We start from the raw sequence: 14868 nt of genomic DNA, 5'->3' as shown, positions 1-14868 counted from the left end.
GACCTTGGAGATGTCTTCGGACAGGGTTGGCTCTTCAGCTTTGAAAGGGAGATGAGAACTGCCCCCTAGAGTCGGGAACAACCAGCACATATGTGTGAGGGGAATCTTTACCTTTAAATGAATGGTTGTAAGTGAAGGATTACCTGTACTCATCCCTCATTGCACACTTATGTTCAGAGAGCCCCTGAAGGGAATTCTCTGGGCTATTTGCATTTTTATGGAATTTAAAACAAAAGATAACTTAAATCAGAATTGATGATACTCAAAATTATTTCTGAGGGCTTGTAAAGACAATGCAGTAAACTCGGAAATATTTTTGGGCTGCTGTTCTAATTTTTTATGTTCACATTGGATCTTGCCAACAACAATTTGCTAAATGACATTGCCATTTATATGTTTGACTCTAATCACCAAGAATCATTACCCATCAGTATCCCAAACTGGTGGGCTGTCGTGTATTTGACAGTTAAAAATAATGGATAACTCTGGCTAAATCAGACAATGAAATTCGATAAGACAACCAGAGACATGAAATGTTTAGATAAAGAGAAATAAGCTAAAAGTTACCGACCAGCTCTGCAAAAGAGACAAGATTATTTGTGTTAAATTTTTAAATGGAGCAATCTTTTGTTTGCAGCAAGAATAGATACCCAAAAATGTTTTCAAATTTTAAAGCTATTTTTCTTTAACGTTCTTGATTACTCTGCAGACGCAAAGACTTTTTCTGTAGTTTTCATGATGTAAAAATGAGCATAGTAAGAAAAAAATTTGGAATAAGAATAGTAGTGCCATTTTGTGTTCCTGAATCAGAGCATAATGCAGAAATTAGATATAGTAGATTTATGACTGAAAGCGACCAGATTTACACTGGTTCAGACAAGTGTGAAATGTAAAGAGATGGATGCAAATAGTTCCTTGCAATAATAAGAAAAGAATAAATTGTGAGACTTTCCCACCTGAATTTTAAGGCTCACATAAGTATGAGAACCACCCACATACCTACTCTGACTCTTGCCTCTTCCTTAAACCCCTTTTTTTTCCAAAAAAACAACCTTAGGTCAGTTAAAAGATGAAACAAAAAATGTATTCTGCATAGAGAAGTAAAATTTTTGTCCTTCTCATTCTTATGTTCATTAATAGAATTAGTTGATGAGAAGAATACAACTGCTCCAAAACTAATGCATCTCTAATTTTAGTGATAAAACTCTTGCCCAGTTATATTTCTTCTAGCAGATTCAATGAAACTATAAGATCTCTCCCTCTCTCTCATACAAATTCCATGTGACTTTCAAGAATAATCCATGCATCCTGATTTAATTCATAGTCTCAAATTCATTAGTATTAATCTTGATGAACAAAATAATTTAGATAGTGATCTTCTGGGAAAAAGTACAGACAAAATAGTCTGGAATTCGAAAAAAAGATAAAAACTTAATACAATTACAAATCATCTCCCTTATCATATTTTTTTTTTATTTTCTCTGTTGACACCATGTATCTCTACAAGGTTTGCACCCCTGTTGTAATTATTCTTATAATTAAAGGTGAAGGAACTATATGCAGGGGAAGTATGACATTACTCTATAATAGAATAACCACTATGTTCTATAGATTAGGAATAGCATTAATTTACCTTCCTCTTTTTTTTTTTGGTCCTGAATCACAACCTTATTGTGCGGCTGAAATTTGTAAAGCTGCAGATTGGTACATCAACAAGTCATAAACATATTTTGTTGTGCCTTTTTGTGATGTCACTCTGTCATTGAAAAAAGAAAGGCTTTCCTTGTTATGAAAAAGGTGCTTTTTCTAGGGGTTTTTCTTTGAAGACGTTTCGCTTCTTCTCATCCAAGAAGCTTATTCAGTTCTGATTGGATGGTGAGGAATGAAAGGATTTATACTCCTGGCAGACAACTGGCCATTTTCATTCTTTTACAGAGTCGTTGATGCCACTTGGAGATCTGTGTTCTCAGGGTCACCTGAGTAGTGCAAAAAGGCTCCATACCCAGTTGCACTACTCAGGTGACTCTGAAGACACAGATAAACCTCCAAGTAGCCTTTATGACTCCCTAAAAGAATGCAAATGACCAGCTATTTGCAAGGAATATAAATCCTTCCATTCACTACCATCCAGTCAGAGCTGAAGAAGCTTCTTGGATGAAAGGTGAAACGTCTTCAAAGAAAGACCAGAAAATCCTGTTGCCTCTTGAAAAAGCACCTTTGAGATAACCATGACCTGGATGACTGAGAATCACCGTAGACATCTGTCCTTGTTATGTTATTTCAATCACTTAAAAAAGCTAAATATAGTTGATGATCTGAAATAGAATGGAAAAGAGTGTTTTCTCTTTTTCTCACTCTGTAGCACCTCTGAAACGCCTCCAAATTTTCTGAATCAGGAATTGTACTTGGGTTTGTATTGTATATAAAGAAGTTGATGACCTGATACTTACAACAAGAACATTCAGCAAACAGATGTGTACCACAAGTGGAATAGAATAGAACAGAGTGTGTGATTGGAGACATGAGGAATTTGTCTTTGGTGCATATGCTCTCAGTGTACATAAAGAAAATAAAATAAAATAAAATACATTCATCAAGAATCATAAGATACAACACTTAGTGATGGTCATAGGTTACTAATAAGCAATCAAATCATACTAGGAAACATATGAAACAATATAAACAAATCATAAATAAAATAAAACAATAAAATAAAAATAAAGAGAAATTTAATTTGTACTCTAGTGCAAACATAGCAAATACACACTACACAAATTAAAATGGAAACCAGTCTCCATTTTTTTCTATTTTTTAAAAAAATTCAGGTCCCAATTTAAAACAATGGGCACAAATAAAACCCCACATATTGTTGGGGAAAGTGCATTTTTCTGGACCAGGAACAGAGAAGTCCTGTTCTAAGCCTAACCTCAGTCATGGAATCTCAGTGGGTGATTTTGGACCACTACAACCTACTTCAAAGATGTCGGGAAAATTGGAAGATGGAATGATACATACACCATTTTGAGTTCCTGAAAAAGGTAGAGACTATAAATCTAACAGATTAATTAATTAAAATGATATGCCATAACTTCTTTGCATAAATGGTTTCAGCAGCACTTGCAAACTGAGATTTGATCACTTGACCCAAAACCTTAAATTAGAAATATGCCAAATTCTCCCACCCTTAATTACAGTACATAAAAATAATGTTCCTTGAAAGTCTACTTCCTTGCAGAAGAGAAGCATCTTGTTTTACCTCATTCTTGGAGGACTTCAAAATCATTTATTTGTACTTATTAAAGTTTTATTTGTTGTTCACAGGTTGCAGAATTTGGGAATTAAGTTGTTCTTTTTCTTGTTATGTGTCTCTTCTCCCTGATTGCTTCTGCTTCTGGAGATGAAAAAGCCATACAGAAGCATCTCATCCCAGTTGTTCTCCTGAGGAATAATAGAAAAATGTGGTATCAGAGATTCTCATTTTTCTATTACATCCTAAGGGACTACTGGCAAAATGATAGAAGAGTTAGACAGGAGATGTATTCTCATTCTTTAGTCATTTGATATCGGTGATAACTCTTCTTACCCTTTGAGGAGTTCATTTTAATTTTTTCTTCATGCTGAAAATATTTTTAAATATGATTCCTTCCGTGGAATGAAAAATATCATAATTGAAAGGGTCCCCCCCCCCTGGATTGTACTGATATCTATCTATCTATCTATCTATCTATCTATCTATCTATCTATCTATCTATCTATCTATCTATCATCTATCTATCATCTATCTATCATCTATCATCTATCATCTATCATCTATCATCAAGCAACAAATATGATTAGGGGACTGGAGGCTAAAACATATGAAGATGGTTGCAGGAACTGGGTATGTCTAGTTTAATGAAAAGAAGGACTAGAGGAGACATGATAGCAGTCTTCCAATATCTCAGGGATTGCCACAAAGAAGAGGGAGTCAAACTATTCCCCAAAGCATCTGAGGGTAGAACAAGAAGCAATGGGTGGAAACTAATCAAGGAGAGAAGCAATTTAGTACAAAGGAGAAGTTTCCTGACAGTTAGAACGATTAATCAGTGGAACAACTTGCCTCCAGAAGTTGTGAATGCTCCAACACTGGAAGTCTTTAAGAAGATGTTGGATAACCATTTGTCTGAAGTAGTGTAGGGTTTCCTGCCCAGGGAGGGGGTTAGACTAGAAGACCTCCCTTCCAACTCTTCTATTCTATTCTATTCTATTCTGTTCTGTTCTGTTCTGTTCTGTTCTGTTCTGTTCTGTTCTGTTCTATTCTATTCTATTCTATTCTATTCTATTCTATCTATGAATCCGTCTATCCAAATGTATTGCATTTTTTTTTTAATGTGTGAATAGGTTGAACAATACTCTGCAACATATAGTAAATTAATTGGATCAATGTCACTCAGAGAACACTGTAATTGAATGGTGTGTTTAAACTTTCTGTCAAGCAATCACTATTTTAGCCTCAGTAATTGGCAAAGTTTTCTATGTATGTTTTTAAGGAAAGGAAAAAAAAAACCCATCCATATCATTTCAAAGTTTAATTCATCCCATGAAATTGGAAAATGTTATGATGCAGATTGGAATCTCCTTTGCCATGGCTTTGTTGAGATCCAAGTATTCCATTTTCTAGATAAACAGCAGATATGATTGCAATTTAGAAGTGCTTATGCACTAAACAGTCAAATTCGCCAAATGGCAAAGATGGCTTAGAATTTGCAACAGTTTTCTGTTTCAAACAAAACAACACATGGAACAATAAAAGATAGAAACATATATTGGACTTCCTGCTTGGATAAAATGCATGAAAACGTCTGAAGAGAGTCTGCAGAGAAATTGGAGAACATTTAAGCAGAAAATAACCCACTTCAGCTTTAGAATTCTGCAATATTTGAGATTCCAAAAAGGTGCTCCAGGAGACATGGAATGTAAGTAAAACAACTTTTGTAACTATATTGTTCCACAATGTTCTCAAAATCCATGTTACTGCCCTAAGCAGTTGCTGCATGGTCCCAGAAGAGCTTTAAAGAGTTGCAAACAGGTGCTATATTTGCACTTTTATTTTCTAAATATCATTTTGAAATCAGATTGAAAATGTTCCATGGTTATATTCTGAAGGTTCTTACAAATATCATAAACCCTTCCTTGTGTCAATTATCCTCTTCTCTTTCACAAGTTTACTTTTTAATATTTTAAAATAGTAGCTCATGTAATGTAGCAGCGTTCACTGATGCAAATTGAGAGCAGGTAGATATAATGACTTTCCTACAAGGATTCCTTTTTCATGTGCTCAGATACCAAAGCTGAATCTGGTGGGCATACAGGCTACTAAAATGCCCCATTATATTATACCTGGCTTCTTGAACTTGCCAGCAAGATTAATCACCTAACACAATTAGACTTTGACTTAGAAGTTAAAATAACTTTATTGCCACTTTGAATGTGCACTAATTGGCATACATTAAAATGAAATTTCATTGCATACAGCTATCAAAGAGTCTCCCCCTCTAATATACACTACATAAACATGACAAAATAAACAAATACATAAATACAAAATTATGCATATACCCACATATATTATATGACATGGAGATACAACACAGTTTAATTTGGATGCACACATGTACAGTGGTGGTATTCAGCCAGTTCGGACTGGTTTGGGCAAACCGGTAGCTCCCGCCCCCCAGCTCTATGCTGTCCTATTTAGCCACATTTTATAAGCTACATGCATGTGTGCAAGCCGCTCACCTGCGCAGAAGGCCATGCATATGCATGGAAGGCGTGCGCTCACAATTTTGGTGCATGGCAAATCAGTGGTAAATCTATGTTAAATCCACCTCTGTCCATGTACATGATGAGAGAAACAAATCTTGCAAGTTTATCAGATGGATGGCATAGGGGAAAAAAAGCTCTTACAGAATCTGGTAGTCTTGCTAGAAATACTTTGAAACCTCCTCTCAGAGGGTAGCAACAGAAACAGACCATGAAGTGAGTTTGTAGGGTCTTTAAAGCATTTAATAAGCAGGATCCTGAATGACAGGAAGCGAGCTGCCTGAAATCTTCTCGGCTGTCCTTACCACTCTCTGTATGGACTTTCTATCGGAGGCACTCTGCCACCAAAGTGATGCAGTTTGTTAAAACACTCTCAGTTGTGCCTCTGTAAAAAGTGTCCAGGATAGAAGGAGAAAGATGTGCTCTCCTCATCTGATGCAGGAAATGCAGCCTTCAGTAAGGCTGACATGGGGAGAAACCAGTTCCAATTGTTAGTTATTGGCACCCCCAGATACTTAATACAATTGACCACCTCTACAGCAGCATCCTTGATAATGTGTGGAGTATGACCATGCCGGCTTTTTCTAAAATCAGTTGCAGATCAGTTACTACAACACCAATGTATTGAAACATTCATAATTTTTTAACAATAGAAATGGGTATCAGAAACCAGTGTGTTTGCTGTATAATGAGCTAAGTCTAGGACTCTGATTTCTATTTACTAATGTTGTAGTGTTCCTTACTCATCATACCCTATTGGTCTCCAACTAGGTTAACTCAGCTGCCTGCATGTCTTTTCGTGGTTGTTGTTCTGCAGTTTCTGCAGATTTTGATATCTCTAGGGCCATTCAGCTAATAAATCAATAAATATTTTAAAGGACAGGAAGTAACACCTGGGAAAATTAACATAATATAAAAATATTTGCTGTATCCACCTAACTTTTTTCAACATATCCAAAAGTCCTCCCCACAACAAACAAGTTGCCTTCCATCATATTGACAGAAGTGGATATCAACCATTCTTACTTCAGCATTTGACGTAAACGATTTCACTGCAGTTATATCCCCGGGATTTATATACCCAATGTTTGCATATTTCACTTGAAACATTTTTTCCCCATTTTATAATTGGGCAAAGCAGATTTTGCTACAATCAATGTTATTTGTCTTAAGCCATCTTTTTTCACTGATTACACAAGGTGGGATATATCTCAAAACTCATTTTTAGGGAAGCAAGGAAACAGTATCTTTCACATTGTTTGTGACAAGCCAAGTAAGACAGGGAGATCTTCTTTTCAGGTGGAGCTTAAATTAAGAATGTTTCCACATCAAAGATTTACTGAGAAACTGTTATGTTTTATTCTCTCCCTTAAGCCACATGATCCACAAGATGAGAACCTGAACATCAAGAAAAGCATGTCAATCACAATTCAGCATTCATTACGGTGCAGCCGTAATGCTGGGTTTCTTTTAAAAAACAAATTTTAAGTATTGCTAGTTTTTTTTATTTATTTAAAATAATGAAATAAATAAAAGGTAAAGGTTCCCCTCGCATATATGTGCTAGTCATTCCTGACTCTAGAAGGCGGTGCTCATCTCCATTCCAAAGCCAAAGAGCCAGTGCGTGTCTGAAGACGTCTCCATGGTCAAGTGGCCAGCATGACTAAACACCAAAGGCACATAGAACACTGTTACCTTCCCACCAGAGTGGTCCCTATTTTTCTACTTGCATTTTTACATGCTTTCAAACTGCTACTTTGGCAGAAACTGGGACAAGTAATGGGAGCTCATTCGGTTATGGAGTGCTAGGGATTTAAACCGCTGAACTGCTGACCTTTCTAATCAACAAGCTCAGTGTCTTTGCCACTGAGCCACTGTGCCCCTCTAAAATAAAATGAGAATAAGGTATATTGGGGGTGCAATGGTTCAGTGGTTAGAGACACTGAGCTTCTCAGCTGATAGCCCAGGTTCAAGACTCACATGCTGTATGTTGGAGTGAACTCCCATTACTTGCCACAACTCTTGCTCATCTAGCAGTATGAAAGCATGCAATGCAAGTAGATAAATAGGTACCACTTCAGTGGAAAGGTAGCAGTGTTCCATGAGACTTTGGCATATAGCCATGTTGCCCATGTGACCATGGAAGTGACTTTAAACAATGTTGGCTCTCTTGGTAAGAAAAGGAGATGAGTACCAGGCCCTAAATTTGGACAGGGATGCTGTAAATTATTATTTATTGTTTCATTGTGGATGAAAAGCACCAAAATCATGCTGAATATATGCATTATGTAATTTACACACACACACACACACACACACACACGTTATTACAGTGTTGAATGGCATTACAATAGTAATAGCATCACAGTCTTTTATAAGAGTTGTGGTGGAGCAGTGGTTAGAAAGCAGTACTGCAGGTTACTTCTGTTGACTGCAGTTCAGCGGTTTGATTCTCACCGGCTCAAGGTTGACTCAGCCTTCCATCCTTCTGAGGTCCTTTTGGGGGCACTATGCTGGTACTGTAAACTGCTTAGAGAGGGCTGTAAAAGCACTGTGAAGTGATCTATAAGTTTAAGAGCTATTGCTATTGCTGTTAGAAACTGACCTTAAGGACAGAACACTGACAATCTAGATTTCTATTAATAATGGAATCTCTCTAATAAGAACTGGCTGCAAAGTTTCTGCAGCCTCTCAAGTCCTCTTTGTGCATACAGTGTGGCAAACGCCTTTGTCAGCAGCACATCAGCAGCTTGCATCTGCTGATGTGATGAGACAAACAGATAACTGCTGACAACATTAGCAAAGAACTCATGGAGAAGAAAGCGAAGAGGAGGTTGATACAGTCCAAACCATTAAGAAGCAGAGCAAGATGGTACTAAGGGAGAAGATAAGGGAAAAGATGTGGGTTTATATTGTGTAGTGGGTTTCAGTAGGAAGTTTCAGACCAGCATAGCTGCAACAGCATTGATTGACTCAAAATTGGAACTGAGGAACTGCAGGCAAATCCCTGTGATTTATACTCCAGGCCTACAGCGCTTTAACAAATAATAGAACTAGAAAAAGCCAGGTCATCTAGAGGTTAGCTGCACTTTAGCACAGTTAACACAACTATAAACTAAGTTCATAACAGTTTGTATATTGTTCTACGTTGTTGCACTCATCTGATAATGAGAAGAATCTATAAATTATGATTGATTATGATGGGAGTCAAGCTATTCTCCCAAGCACCTGAGGGCAGGATAAGAAGCAATGGGTGGAAACTAATCAAGGAGAGAAGTAACTCTAGAACTAAGGAGAAATGTCCTGACAGAACAATTAATCAGTGGAACAACTTGCCTCCAGAAGTTGTGAATGCTCTAACACTGGAAGTTTTAAAGAAGAGATTGGATAACCATTTGTCTGAAATAGTGTAGGGTTTCCTGCCTAAGCAGGGGGTTGGACTAGAAGACCTCCAAGATCCCTTCCAACTCTGTTATTCTATTCTATGATGCCCACGTCTGGATCTTTTTTGGGAGAAGGCATTTGAGGAATGGAAAGCAATCAATGTATCAGAACTTTGTCCCCTGCCCTGCTACAACAAGTCATCATGAAATGTTGAATGACAGCAAATCATCAGTTTGAGTAGCACTGTGAATACAACAAGAAGTATCAATTTGGTTCAGGAAAAAACAAAAACAAAGCACGATTTCCTTGATGCATGAATGCAACTGAATGATTAAACCATTTCAGCTTGTTTCAAAGTTTCAATTGCTCCACTGCAACAGATTGATTCAGGTTGAGGATTTCATTGAGTTCCTTTAGAATCAAATCTCTGAATTAAAATGTTTGCAGATATGCGAATGAAGTACTTCCGAACGAAAGTATGTTTTACGGAAGTACATACAGTGACGTGCTTTAGCATAACTCAATGACTTTTGTTCCCCATTTTAGCCTCTGACTGACAGTGTGTCAAGCTATAATTCAACAGGATATTTACTGCCATTGAGCAAGCAAACTCCCCCATAGTCAGAACAGCTGGAAAGGAGGGTTTGAGGCAAAGAATCACTTCTGACCCCATGTCTCACTATGTGGCTCTATTCATTCAAGCATTAATCTTGCTGATGTTTATGGTATGTGGGCCAGAAAACTATTAAACCCCAGCAGTCTTTGCCTGCATATACATTAATCATACTGAGGCCAGACACTGTTGGGTATAGAAGACAGCTGGTATATCAATATACAGTTTACAAAAGGAATGGGTTACAAAAAACTTTTCCTTCCTCCTTCTCCTTTCTTTCCTCCATCTCCTATTCACCATCACTTCTTCCTTCTATTGCTCTGAAGCTCAAAAGTGTCTAAACACAGTCAGAGTGACTGTATTGGATATAAAGAGTATGTTGAATACAAGAAAGGATAGGACGTCCATTGAAGAGCATGGTGGCTCACAAAATTAGGATGCTGGGTTGATGATCAGCAAGGCTGCGTTTGAGACCTGAGTGCTGCTGTGTGGCGGGATGGGCTCCCATCACTTGCTCTTACTCCTGCTGAGCTAGCAATTCAAAAGCATGTAATCACAAGTAAATATATGGATACCCCTTTGATGGGCACAGTAATGAGGAAATGAAAGAGCCCTACAGCCGGGCATACCCCAGGCAGCAATAATGTCGCCAGCTGATTCTTTCAACCCATAAGCGCCTTAGGTGTCTCCAATATGAATGCAAGCACAAGGCCATCCATTCAAAAGACACCCTACATGTGCTTCTATTTTATGGCAAGTCTTCCTTTAGAGATACCATCAGCTCCTAAGATGCAAGTGTTCTATCTATGAGTGAAAATGATTTAATTAGCAAGATAATCCTGACCTTCATACATGCATAAATGTTATTTTTTTTCACACAGCTATCTTTTATGATCAGAAGTTGTATATTGAATGGAAACTATAATTTTCTCCCTTCTCAATAATACACCCAAATCAGATTTCAGCAGAAAAGAAGGTAGAAGGAGTGAGGTTATGAGTGTGGGCTGCCTTCCAGTGCCATTAAGAAGCACCATCCAGGCCTACTGGGCTGCCAATAGGAGGCTATGTTGAAAGGGATATTTCTAAAACAGAGGTGGGTTCTGGCAGGCACTACTGCCAGTTCATTCATGGGCGCACTCTTGATGCGTGCTGCAGGAGTGTGCACAGTGCAATAAAAATTGTTCTGTGCATGCGCAGAAGCGAAAAACAAGATGGCGATACCAACAGCGCCACTTGAAGAATCAGTTCAGGGGTGTGGCAGGTCTGGGTCCCTGCTGGTTCCAGTGACCCAGCCACCAAACCACTACCAGTTCAGCTAAACAGGTTTGAATCAGTACAAACCCACCACTGTTCCAAAGATGACAATACAAAAAAAAAACCAAAAAAAAACAGGACATACTACAGTTGCTATTATTGTGTGTGTGTGTGTGTGTGTGTGTGTATGTGTGTGTGTATGTATGTGTGTGTGTATGTCTATGTCTCTCTGTGTGTATGTACCTATGCATGCATGGGTTATATGTGCATATAAATTCAAGAATATAAAATATAATTGGAGTGGCAGGATTATTTCTTAAACTGAAGGTGAGAATGGGGAGGACATTTAGCAGTAATCTAGGATGATAATACAGATAGTGATTTATTGGTATGTGCCTTTGCATTAACCTTGACTCCTGGACATGATCCTAAATTTCCCTTGGCAAGTTTTCACAAGTGACATTCATTGCCTCCTTCCCAGGTTGAGAGAAAGTGACTGACCCAAGGTCACTCAGCTTTCTAAGGGAGGGTTAGAGCTCACAGTCATCTGGTTTCTAGCCTGATGCCTTAACAACTACCTCAAACTGGCTCTCAATTTGGAATGAAATCTCAGCTATATTTGTCAAGACTGGATGGAGACCAAGTTACTTTGTATGCAGATCTCTGTGTTGACTTGGCCTTAGGTTTGGTCAATGCTCCAGGTCCCTTCAACCAACAGTGTCATTATTTGGGATTTAGAAAGCTTGCCTTCTCTATTCTTCATTCCTGTTCTATGGAATGATGTTCCCTCTGAGATCTGGATGGCTTGAAAGTATTCTGGAAGGCTTTGAAGAAACAACTGTTCCCCTAATTCCTGGGATTGGAAAGATGGAACCTCTTGTTTTATACTGGGCATTAATTGCATTATTCTCAAATTACCATTTTATTTTTCTCCTTCATTTTATTTTATTTCTATTTATCTTATTCTATTTTGTTTTGTTTTAATATCATGAGCTGGTCAGAGACAATCTGGAGTCAGACACTGAAATTGAATCAAATCTATCATTAGAAAATAAATCTAAATTGGGTAACTGTGGATGTAGAAATGAGAAGAAGCGAGGTGAAGTCAATGATGGTTACATAAACAAAAAGAATACTTTAATCCTGGCAAGTAATAAAATCTTGAAAATCTTTTATTTATACCTTCCTAACACATTATAAAAGGATGTGGTGGCTCAGTGGCTAAGACGTTGAACTTGTCAATCAGAAAGTTCAGCAGTTCGGTGGTTCGAATCCCTAATGCCACATAACGGAGTGAGCTCCCGTGATTTGTTCCAACGTCTGCCAACCTAGCAGTTTGAAAACATGTAAAAATGCAAATAGAAAAACAGAGACCCCTTTGGTGGGAAGGTAACATTGTTCCCTGCGCCTTCAGTGTTTAGTCATGCCGGCCACATGACCATGGAGACATCTTCGGACAGCACTGGCTCTTCGGCTTTGAAATGAGCACCACCCCCAAGATTCGGGGATGACTAGCACAAATGTGTGAGGGGAACCTTTACCTTTTTAACTCATTATAATATAAGAAAGAAGAGTAAAACTCAGTTACTGTAGACTAATATTAATGAAATATAGTTCCAGCCAGATTTATGATGTTTGTCTTCTGATCTTAAAGGGCTGACAATGAACCTTGCCTGATCAAAAGGATTTAGAGTGTTGCGTGAATATGAACTGAAGATCTTGCATTAACTAAATAGGTCTACTAAGGTACAGATGTAGTGTACCAATTGCTTAAAAGCAAACAAAAGTTCGGTCAGAGTGTGATTGATTGCTTTAAAAGTGATAATGTTGAAATCCCCCTAGTGTGATCATGAAAACACAAACACAGAGAGAGAGACTGGTGTTTATGTCTATTGTTGGTTGGTTGGTTGCTGAGATATCTTTCTGATACCTTCTCATCCAAGTGAAGGTTTTTTTGCCTGGAGTTTGAAGCCAGGTCAGTTTATTGATTCTAGCAAAGATCAATGGTGTGATAGCTGGGTAGTATTGATTTATCAGATCTCACCTATTAGCCTGAGAACCTTGGGGAAGAAGTTGTCCAGGTCAATTGAAGTCTAAAAAATTATTTTATGCTCCTTCATCCCTCAAAATGGAATGAACTCCCTATGAAGTTTAGGTGGACTTCTCATAAAATATTCCTATCCTTTAAAAAGCAATTTAGGTGGACCTTTCCTAAATAGCTTATTAAGTCTGGTTGTATTGTTTCTATATTTCTGTAATCTTTACTTGTAAAACATCATCATTTAAACATTAGGAACTGCTTCAATATTTTCAGAATCTCTGAAGAGCAATATGTACATTGGATCAAACTTTGCTTTTATGCCTACCAACAGACCTGTTTTTCAACAGATAGCTTGCTAAGTGCCTCATTGTCAAATCTCTGCATATTCTGTTCCTTGCTATTAATCTTCTACCATTTACTTTTTCTTCTCTGCCTGACTCAGGAGAATTAGTCTTTTTTCAGATAGTGCAACTGGATAGAGGAAAGCAGTTAAGGATACTCAAAGAGATACATGGTGATGTTTTCCTATGGAGACAACCATGCTGCACTCTAAGCTGTTCATTCACTGCCTCGTAAAACATGTGGGCAGCCATCACTGCACAGGAAAGCCGATTAGACAAGTGTCTCTATCAATTCAGTGGAAGGAGAGCATAAGTATGCAAATTCCCAAATGGTACTGAGTCATTTTCTTCTCTCAAGATTGTTTTATTTTGTTTATGTGTCTGTGTGTGTGTATGCGTGTGTTACGTTCAGTTAGCTTTATTTAAAAGTTCCTTTCATTCATGTTTTGTTAACTGGCTCTACTAATATTTAATTGATGAAGAATTAAATTGCCTACTGTTTGTTCCCATGCAATTCTTTTTAGCAGTTGAACATAAGCCATAAAAGTAACTCTCTGAAGTTGTTAATAAAATAATGTTTGACACAGAACACATGTTCTTACCCTTAGGCTATTTCTGTGCAAGTAAATTAAAGGCACAAGAGCACCCAACCCTTGCACATTTTACAACATTGTTGTGGCAGTCTTATCAGATACTACAGACTAATACATTATTAAACACACTCTTGCCCCAAGTACCATGGAGTGGTTGTCTAAGGATAAATAAGGGGAGGCTCTCATTTCCACTCTCCTTGACCAAAAAGAAATTCTCATTTGTCTGAAGAGATCTTGCAAGTTCACTTCATGACTTCCTTAGCAGAAATGTTAAAGGTTAGAGGAATTGTCAAATGAAGAAGCAAATGAATGGCCCGATCAAACCAGTCATTTAAAAGAGGAACAGTTCAACTCATATCTTTGGGGATCTTTCTCTGTTTGTCTATTGGACATATAGTAGGAACTTTCTCAGTAGTGCTGCCATGATTTTCTGTTTATTTTAGAAAGTAATATTTTGTGGTCTAAAGAAAACCAGGATGTTGAGCCAATGCAATCCTAAATTGCATTAACAGAGGGGTACTATCAAGATTAAATGAGGTACTAATACCACTCTATAAAGCCCTAGTAAGATCACACCTAGAGTACTGCATCCAGTTTTGGTCACCACACTATAAAAAAAGATATTGAGATTATAGAAAGAGTGCAGAGAAGAGCAACCAGGATGATTAGGGGATTGGAGACTAAAATATATGAAGAACGGTTACAGGAACTGGGCATGGCCAATCTAGTGAAGAGAAGGACCAGGGGAAACATGATAGCAGTATTCCAATATTTGAGGGGCTGCCACAGAGAGGAGGAGATCAAGCTATATTCCAAAGTACCTGAAGGCCAGACAAGGAA

This window comes from Natrix helvetica (genome assembly GCF_964273705.1).
Source record: "Natrix helvetica genome assembly, chromosome: 3".
Lineage (NCBI taxonomy): Eukaryota > Metazoa > Chordata > Lepidosauria > Squamata > Natricidae > Natrix > Natrix helvetica.
Note: the sequence above shows the minus strand (reverse complement) of the source record.